Raw genomic sequence first — 8,603 nt, forward strand, 5'->3', positions numbered from 1 at the left:
TGAGATTCAGTTATAAAAAAGATTCTCAATCGAAAAATACCCCAAAAACATAGCAATCTTCAGAGAAATTATATAATACATCTGAATACATAAATTATATTAATTAAAAAAACTTATGAATACATTCATGACATATAGCGAGACAGTGAATACAATGAAATACATAGAATATACCGGGATACATTGAAATACAATGAGAAAAAAAGACAGTGAGAAATACATGAAATACAACGAGATACATTGAATTACAATGAAAAAAAAGACAATGAATACAATGAAATACATGAAAATACATTGAAATATATTGATAGAAAATCAAGTTGCTCAGCCCAAAACTCCATCATCTGTGTTCAAGAACAAACCCTAATTTCCGGCGAATTAGAGTTCAACAAACCATAAAAATAGCCAATGGTTGTTCATCAATTAGAGTTCCGGTAATCTTCACAATCTTCGTCTTCAATGTCACAACGTTACCGTCATTTTGCACGACGAAATCGTACTTCTTAGATCCGTCAGTAGCTAACGTGTTCAAACCAGGCACCAGCCATCTCAAACGGCATATTGCCTTGGGTATTTTCCCGGTGAATCAAAGCAACCAGGAGAATACATTCATGACATATGAAGCAATATTGCAGAACCCCAAAATATGCCATTATTGGATTTCAAGCTATCCATAGATTGATAAACTGGAACTCCGTGATACTCAAGCAAAGATTGTTTCCCTTCCACCATCAGAAATTTTAATGGGATGAGGGAATAGAATGGGATGTATCAAAGTAGAAAGAGAAAGAAAAAAGTGTAACTGATTAGCGTATTTAGTGTCTTAGGGCTAGGAGATAACCAAAATTAAATATTTTGCTATAAATCTTAAAAGGTAACTATAGAATATAATTTTTTTAAATGGTATTTATTTAAAATAAATAAGGTGTTAACCTTTGCTATAGGAGGTAAAAATTCCTTTATTTTAAATGGGAAAAATGTACTACCATTTGTGTATTATGCACGAACCAAAACACTGATATAAGGTTCTATTACTTAACTATATTAGTTAATTATATATTATTTTACTAATTTATCATTTAATTAATTAATATAATTTAATATATGCACTAGATCTATTAAAGTTTTTCCTTGAGGTTATTTGCGAAGCTTATTTAAAAAGAACACATGGAAAAAAGTACGATCTCTTATATGTGACATGGAGAGTGAAGTTTTACCTTATTTACATGTTGATACATTATTTACCAGTTATATATAAATAAGTTTTAAATGAGTATTTTTAATTGTAGCCTTTTAATGTGAAATAAGTTGCATGGATTAGCCAGTTATATATAAATAAGTTGCATGGATTAGCTTCCTAGAGTTGCCACCAAATTGTTTTGCTAAGGAATTTATTTTTTCACTTGCAAGGGCAGTAGGTAATCCACTTTATGTTGATTTGGCTAACCAGAATGGCACAAGACCTAGTTGTGATAAAGTTAAGGTGGAAGTGAATTTACTTGTAAAACTCCCTCAAAAAATTAAGATTGTGGAAGAAGAAGATGAGAATGGGCCGGAGGAGTCTAAATGGATCAAGATTAAATATGATTACTTGCCAAAATATTGTAAGACATGTAGAAAGCAAGGGCATAATGAAGTTGAATGCTGGATAATTCATCCAGAATTACATCAAAGGTATAATGACAAAAAGGAGGAGCAAACAACAGGAAAAAATAAAGTAGGTACGACATCTAACTTAGCTAAAGTTTTGTCAAGTGGTAAAGTGGTAGGTTGTCACGACCCAAAATCCCAACCCGGTTGTGATGGCGCCTCTCGTGAGGACAAGGCCAGCCAATCAACAAAACAATACATCTCTTTATAATTACTTAGCAGGAATAAGTCTAAATCATGGGCAATATAATCTTAAATGCGAAATAAACGTGATAGAACAAGGAAAACCCTCCCAACTCAGCCCGAAATTGGGGTGTCACAAGTCATGAGCTACTACAGAGTTTACTAATATTTTACAAAGTCTGAAATTAACATAAATAACAAAGATAAGGGAGAAAACGGGGCTGCGGACGGCAACAACTACCTCGTTACTCCTAGTCACCGCCTGGTCTGGAAAGAATCAGCGCTCAGGAGTGAACTCAATTCTGCCTGTATCTGCACACATGGTGCAGGGAGTAATGTGAGTACTCCGACCCAGTGAGTAATAAAAATAAATAACGACTGAAAACATGAAATCTCATAACGGCACAATATAGCGCTATCCCAAGCATAAAATCAGTTATATAGTAAAATAGTGAGTATCAGATAATTCTTCTTTTAAAACAGTAAAGACAAATAATTTCCACAGTAAGGATAAATCAAAAGCTTGCCCCTCGGGCTCAATATGTAAATCTTAGTATAGTATCAGCCCCTCGGGCTCACTCCCAACTCACCAGCACACAACATCAGCCCCTCGGGCTCACTCCCAACTCACCACACACAAGCAACAGCCTCTCGGGCCCACTCCCAACTCACCTGGGTACCCTGCGCTCACTGGGGGTGTGTACAGACTCCGGAGGGGCTCCTACAGCCCAAGCGCAATATCAATAGGCCTGAAAACCTTCACACATCACACACGAGGCCTGAAAGCCTCCTCATATAACACTCGAGGCCTGAAAGCCTCCTCACATCACTCAACATATCCTCACGTATGGCCCTCGGCCTCAATCAGTCCAGAAAATAATCATAAGCCTCTTGGGCATCAGTAAAACAATAGTGCTCAGCTCAACAACATTATAAATATCATTAAATCTCGAGTTGAGTATAAATGTAGCTGAGTTCACAAAATAATATAATTCAATTGGACTGAGTTCAAATAATATTTCAATTCGTGAGGAAAATAGTGATGTAAATTCACAAAAGATTTCAGATAATTGGCACGAAGCCCAAATATGGCAATAAGCCCAATCATAGTGAAAAACAATAAATCTTTATCAATTACGCGGTAAAAATATCAACTGGGATGGACCAAGTCACAATCCCCAATAGTAAATGACCCCGCGCTCGTCATACAACGCGTGTCTCATCTCAACATAGCAGTATGTTGTGCAATCCGGGGTTTCAAACCCTCAGTGCATCATTTAAAATCATTACTCACCTCAAGACGGTCCAATGTCTACTCCGCTAAGCCCTTGCCTCTCGAATTTACCTCTTCGCGCGTCGAATCTAGTAAAAACCACAACGAATACATTACAATAGGCCGAGGGAATATAACCCAATCGAAAAGACTCGAAAAATATCGAAGTTCACGAAATTCGCAAAACCCAAGCCCCGCTCCCACTTCTCGAAAAATTATGAAAGTCATATCACCGGATTCCTCGTCTCGCCACGAGTCCGTACATATAAAATTTACCAAAATCGGAGTTCAAATGACCCCTCAAATCTTCAAATCTTATTTTCAAATCTCTAGGCCTAAATCTTCAATTTACTCCTCAAAAACATGTAATCTAGTCGGATTATTCGATGATAATTCAATATTATGGAGTAGAAATAATCACAAGTGACTTACCTCAAGATTTTCCAAGATTTCTTGCTAAAAATCGCCCAAAATTCGAGTTTGGAAGTCAAAAAAAAATGACCAAACTCGGACTGCTGGACATTAAATCTGTCCAGAAATTTTCGGTACTATTCATGCGGGGCACTGTTCATGCTCGTGAGGTCACTGTTCACTGTTCACGCGCGGTTACTGTTCACGCGCGGGTACTGTTCACTGCTGTATAAAATACAGCAGCTTTTAAAAAATTTGCAGCACAGCCATTTTTTACTAAAATGGCTCTATCTCCATCATACGAACTCGGAATTAGACGATTCTTGTTCCTATGAGTCACAAATAATAATACGAACACAACCCTTCAATCGAAACTAAATTCAGAGCATGTTTGCCCAGTTCAATACCCATTTCGCTCGTTAAACAATTAACTCACATTTCACGTCAAAAACCCAATCGCGATTTGATGAAATTAAACCAAAATTTCCAGATCGGTCCTATAATTCATGATTTAAATTCTGAAAGTCTCGAAATAAAATTTGGATCTCTAGAACTAAAAATGAACCTTTAGATCATTACATTTATGCTTAAAACGGCAAAAATCTTCCAAAAATGACCCGTTGGGCATCCAAAACACACCCGAGGCCCCCGGGACCCCGACCAATAATACCAACTAGTCCCAAAATACATTACAGACTTGCTCGAGGCCTCAAATCATATCAACCAACGCTAAAATCATGAATCAACCTCCAATCCAAGTTTTATGAACTTTAGAATTTCCAACTTCTATTTCCGATGCCGAAACCTATCAAATCACGTCCGATTGACTTCAAATTTTGCACACAAGTCCAAAATAACATAACGAAGCTATATAAATTCTCGGAATTCCATTCCGACCGTCGGATCAAAATTTCACCTATCAACCGGAAATCGCCAAAATATTAACTTCGCCAAAATGAGCTAATTTCTTCACCGGACCTCCAAAATTAATTCCTGCGCTCCTAGGCCTTAAATCATCCCCCGAAACTAACCGAATCATCGAAATTCAATTCCGAGCCCTCTAACTCACAAGTCAACGCCCGGTTGACTTTTCCAAACTAATTCTTCCTTAAAGAGACTAATTGTCCCATTTCATACAAAACGATCCGAATTGACTCAAATTCACCAAGTACACATATTGAAACATGAATAAGCATTTAACGGGGAATATGGGATGAAAATACAGGAAACGACGGTTCGGGTCGTTACATTCTCCCCAACTAAAACAAACGCTCGTCCTCGAGCGAGTTAAGAAACATACCTGGAGTTTCAAATAGGTGCGGGTACCTGCTCCGCATCTCCTGCTCGGTCTCCCAAGTAGCCTCCTCCACGGGCCGACCTCTCCACTGTACTTTCAATGATGCTATATCTTTTGATCTCAATTTTTGAACCTGTCGACTCAAAAATAGCCACTGACTCCACATTATAAGTCAAATTTTCATCTAACTGTACTGTACTGAAATCTAAAATATGAGACGGGTCCCCAATGTACTTCCGGAGCAGGGACACATGGAATACCGGATGAACACCCAACAATCTAGGCAGCAAAGCAAGCTCGTAAGCCACCTCTCCAATCCTCCTAAGCACCTCAAATGGTCCAATAAACCGCGGACTCAACTTCCCTTTCTTTCCGAACCTCATAACACCCTTCATCGGCGAAACCTTCAGCAAAACCTTCTCGCCCTCCATAAATGACACATCTCGGACCTTCCGGTCCGCATAACTCTTCTGACGCGACTGAGCTGTGCGAAGTCTTTCCTGAATCACCTTCACCTTTTCTAAGGCATCCTGGACCAAATCTGTCCCCAACAACCTAGCCTCACCGGGCTCAAACCAACCCACTGGAGTTCTACACCGCTTCCCATATAAGGCCTCATACGGTACCATCTGAATACTGGACTGATAGCTGTTGTTGTAGGCAAACTCTGCAAGTGGTAAAAATTCAACCCAAAAACCTCCAAAATCAATCACGCAGGCACGCAACATATCCTCCAATATCTGAATAGTACGCTCGGACTGTCCGTCTGTCTGAGGATGAAATGCTGAACTCAACTCCACCTGAGTGCCCAACTCGTGCTGAAAAGTCCTCCAAAATTGAGAAGTGAAATAAGTACCTCTATCCGAAATAATAGTAATTGGAACACCATGCAACCGCACAATCTCCTGAATAAAGATCCTAGCCAGCCGCTCCGCAGAATATGTGGTACACACCAGAATGAAATGTGCTAACTTGGTCAGCCTATCCACAACGACCCAAATCGAATCAAAATTCTTCAAAGTTCGAGGAAGGCCACTCACGAAATCCATAGTAACTCTCTCCCATTTCCACTCAGGAATAATCATCTGCTGAAGCAAACCGCCCGGTCTCTGATGCTCATATTTCACCTGCTGACAGTTGAGACACCGAGCCACATATCCCACAATGTCTTTCCTCATTCTCCTCCACCAGTAATGCTGTCTCAAGTCCTGATACATCTTTGCAGCACCCGGATGGATGGAATACCGCGAACTGTGGGCCTCCTCAAGAATCAAATCTCTAAGCCCATCAACATCGGGCACACAAATACGGCCCTGCATCCTCAATACGCCATCATCACCTATAGTCACATCTTTGGCATTATCATGCTGAACTCTGTCCTTAAGGACAAGCAAATGTGGATCATCATACTGGTGCTCTCTGATGCGATCATATAAGGAAGATCGAGAAACCACACTAGCCAATACCCAGCTAGGCTCAGAAATATCTAACCGCACCAAGTGATTGGCCAAGGTCTGAAGATCAACTGCAAGAGGCCTCTCCCCAACTGGGATGTAAGCCAAACTCCCCATACTGACTGCCTTTCGGCTCAACGCATCTGCCACTACATTGGCCTTTCCCGGATGATATAGAATGGTAATATCATAGTCTTTAAGTAACTTAAGCCATCTCCGCTGCCTCAAATTAAGATTTTTTTGTTTAAATAAATGCTGAAGACTGCGATGATCAGTGAATACCTCACAAGATACGCCATATAAATAGTGCCTCCAAAATTTTAAGGCATGAACTATAGCAGCCAACTCCAAATCATGAACAGGGTAGTTCTTCTCATGGGGCTTCAACTGACGAGAAGCATAAGCAATAATTCTACCCTCCTGCATTCGCACACAACCAATCCCAACTCTGGAAGCATCACAATATACCGTGTATGAACCTGTAGCTGATGGTAACACCAACACTGGAGCTGTGGTCAGAAGTGCCTTGAGCTTTTGAAAGCTCTCCTCACACTCGCCGGACCATACAAATGGGGCACCTTTCTGAGTCAACTTGGTCAAAGGCGATGCAATAGAAGAAAACCGCTGAACAAATTGGCGATAATAGCCTGCTAGCCCAAGAAAACTCCGAATCTCTGTAACTGAGGACGGTCTAGACCAACTCTGCACTGCTTCTATCTTCTTTGGATAAACCTGTATACCCTCACTGGACACTATGTGTCCCAAAAATGCCACAGAACTTAGCCAAAATTCACATTTGGAGAATTTTGCATAAAGCTTCTCCTCTTTCAATCTCTACAACACTACACGCAAATGCTGGGCATGCTCCTCCTGGCTACGCGAGTACACCAGGATATCATCAATAAATACAATAACAAATGCATCCAGATAAGGTTGAAATACACTGTTCATCAAATGCATGAACGCTGCTGGGGCATTGGTCAGCCCGAAAGACATAACAAAAAATTCATAGTGACCATATCTAGTCCTGAAGGCAGTCTTGGGAATATCCGACTCCCTGATTTTCAACTGGTGATAGCCCGAACGAAGATCAATCTTAGAAAATACCCTCGCTCCCTGAAGCTGATCAAATAAGTCATCAATGTGAGGCAAATGATACTTGTTCTTCACTGTTACCTTATTCAACTGCCTATAATCAATGCACCTTCTCATTGTGCCATCTTTCTTCTTCACAAATAAAATAGGTGCACCCCACGGGGACACGCTAGGCCGAATGAACCCCTTATCTAGGAGTTCCTGAAGTTGCTCCTTCAATTCTTTCAGCTCTGCTGGTGCCATACGATATGGCGGAATAGAAATGGGCTGAGTGCTCGGCACTAAGTTAATGCCAAAATCAATATCCCTGTCCGGCGGCATGCCTGACAGGTCTGCAGGAAATACATTAGGAAAGTCCCTCTCCAACATCCCGCACAAAAGCCAGATATGATAGATAACCCTTCCCAACCATACGCTGGGCTTTCAAGAAAGAAATTACTTTGCTAGAGACATAATCAGTCATGCCACGCCACTCGATCCTCGGAACACCCGGAATAACCAAAGTAACTGTCTTAGCATGACAGTCTAGAATAGCATGATATGGAGATAACCAATCCATGCCCAGAATAATATCAAAATCTACCATGCTCAACAGTAGTAGATCAACTCGGGTCTCTAGACCCCCAATAATCACAGCACATGACCGATACATACGGTCCACAACAATAGTATCGCCCACCGGAGTATACACATGAACAGGTAAAGTAAGAGACTCCCGGGGCATACTCAAATGACGGGCAAAATATGAAGATACATAAGAATAGGTGGATCCTGGATCAAATAAGACAGAGGCATCTGTGTGGCAGACTGAGATAATACCTGTGATAACAGCATCTGACACAAGAGCATCTGCCCGGTCTGGAATAGCATAAAATCGAGCCGGACCACCGCCCGCTCGATCTCCCCCTCTGGGGCGGCCTCTAGCTGCCTGACCCTCACCCCTAGCTGACTGGGTGGGTGCTGAAGTAGCTGGTGCAGAAGATGAGGACTGACCCCTCTGCTGTGATGAACTGGTAGTACGACAAGGACACTGCTTCCACACATGTCCTAACTCTCCGCACTCATAACAACCCCTAGATGATGGAGGATGGGACTGAAAAGAACCCCTCGCACTGGAGTGACTAGCTGGTGCACTCGGTGCAGAAGGACCCTGAACTGACGGGGCACGTGAAGAACTCTGAGCTGGAAGGGCACTGAGTGATGACTGGCCCTGCTGAAATCCCTAATGACCACGGCCTGA

Source organism: Nicotiana tabacum, chromosome 11 (genome assembly GCF_000715075.1).
Source record: "Nicotiana tabacum cultivar K326 chromosome 11, ASM71507v2, whole genome shotgun sequence".
Taxonomy (NCBI): Eukaryota; Viridiplantae; Streptophyta; class Magnoliopsida; order Solanales; family Solanaceae; genus Nicotiana; species Nicotiana tabacum.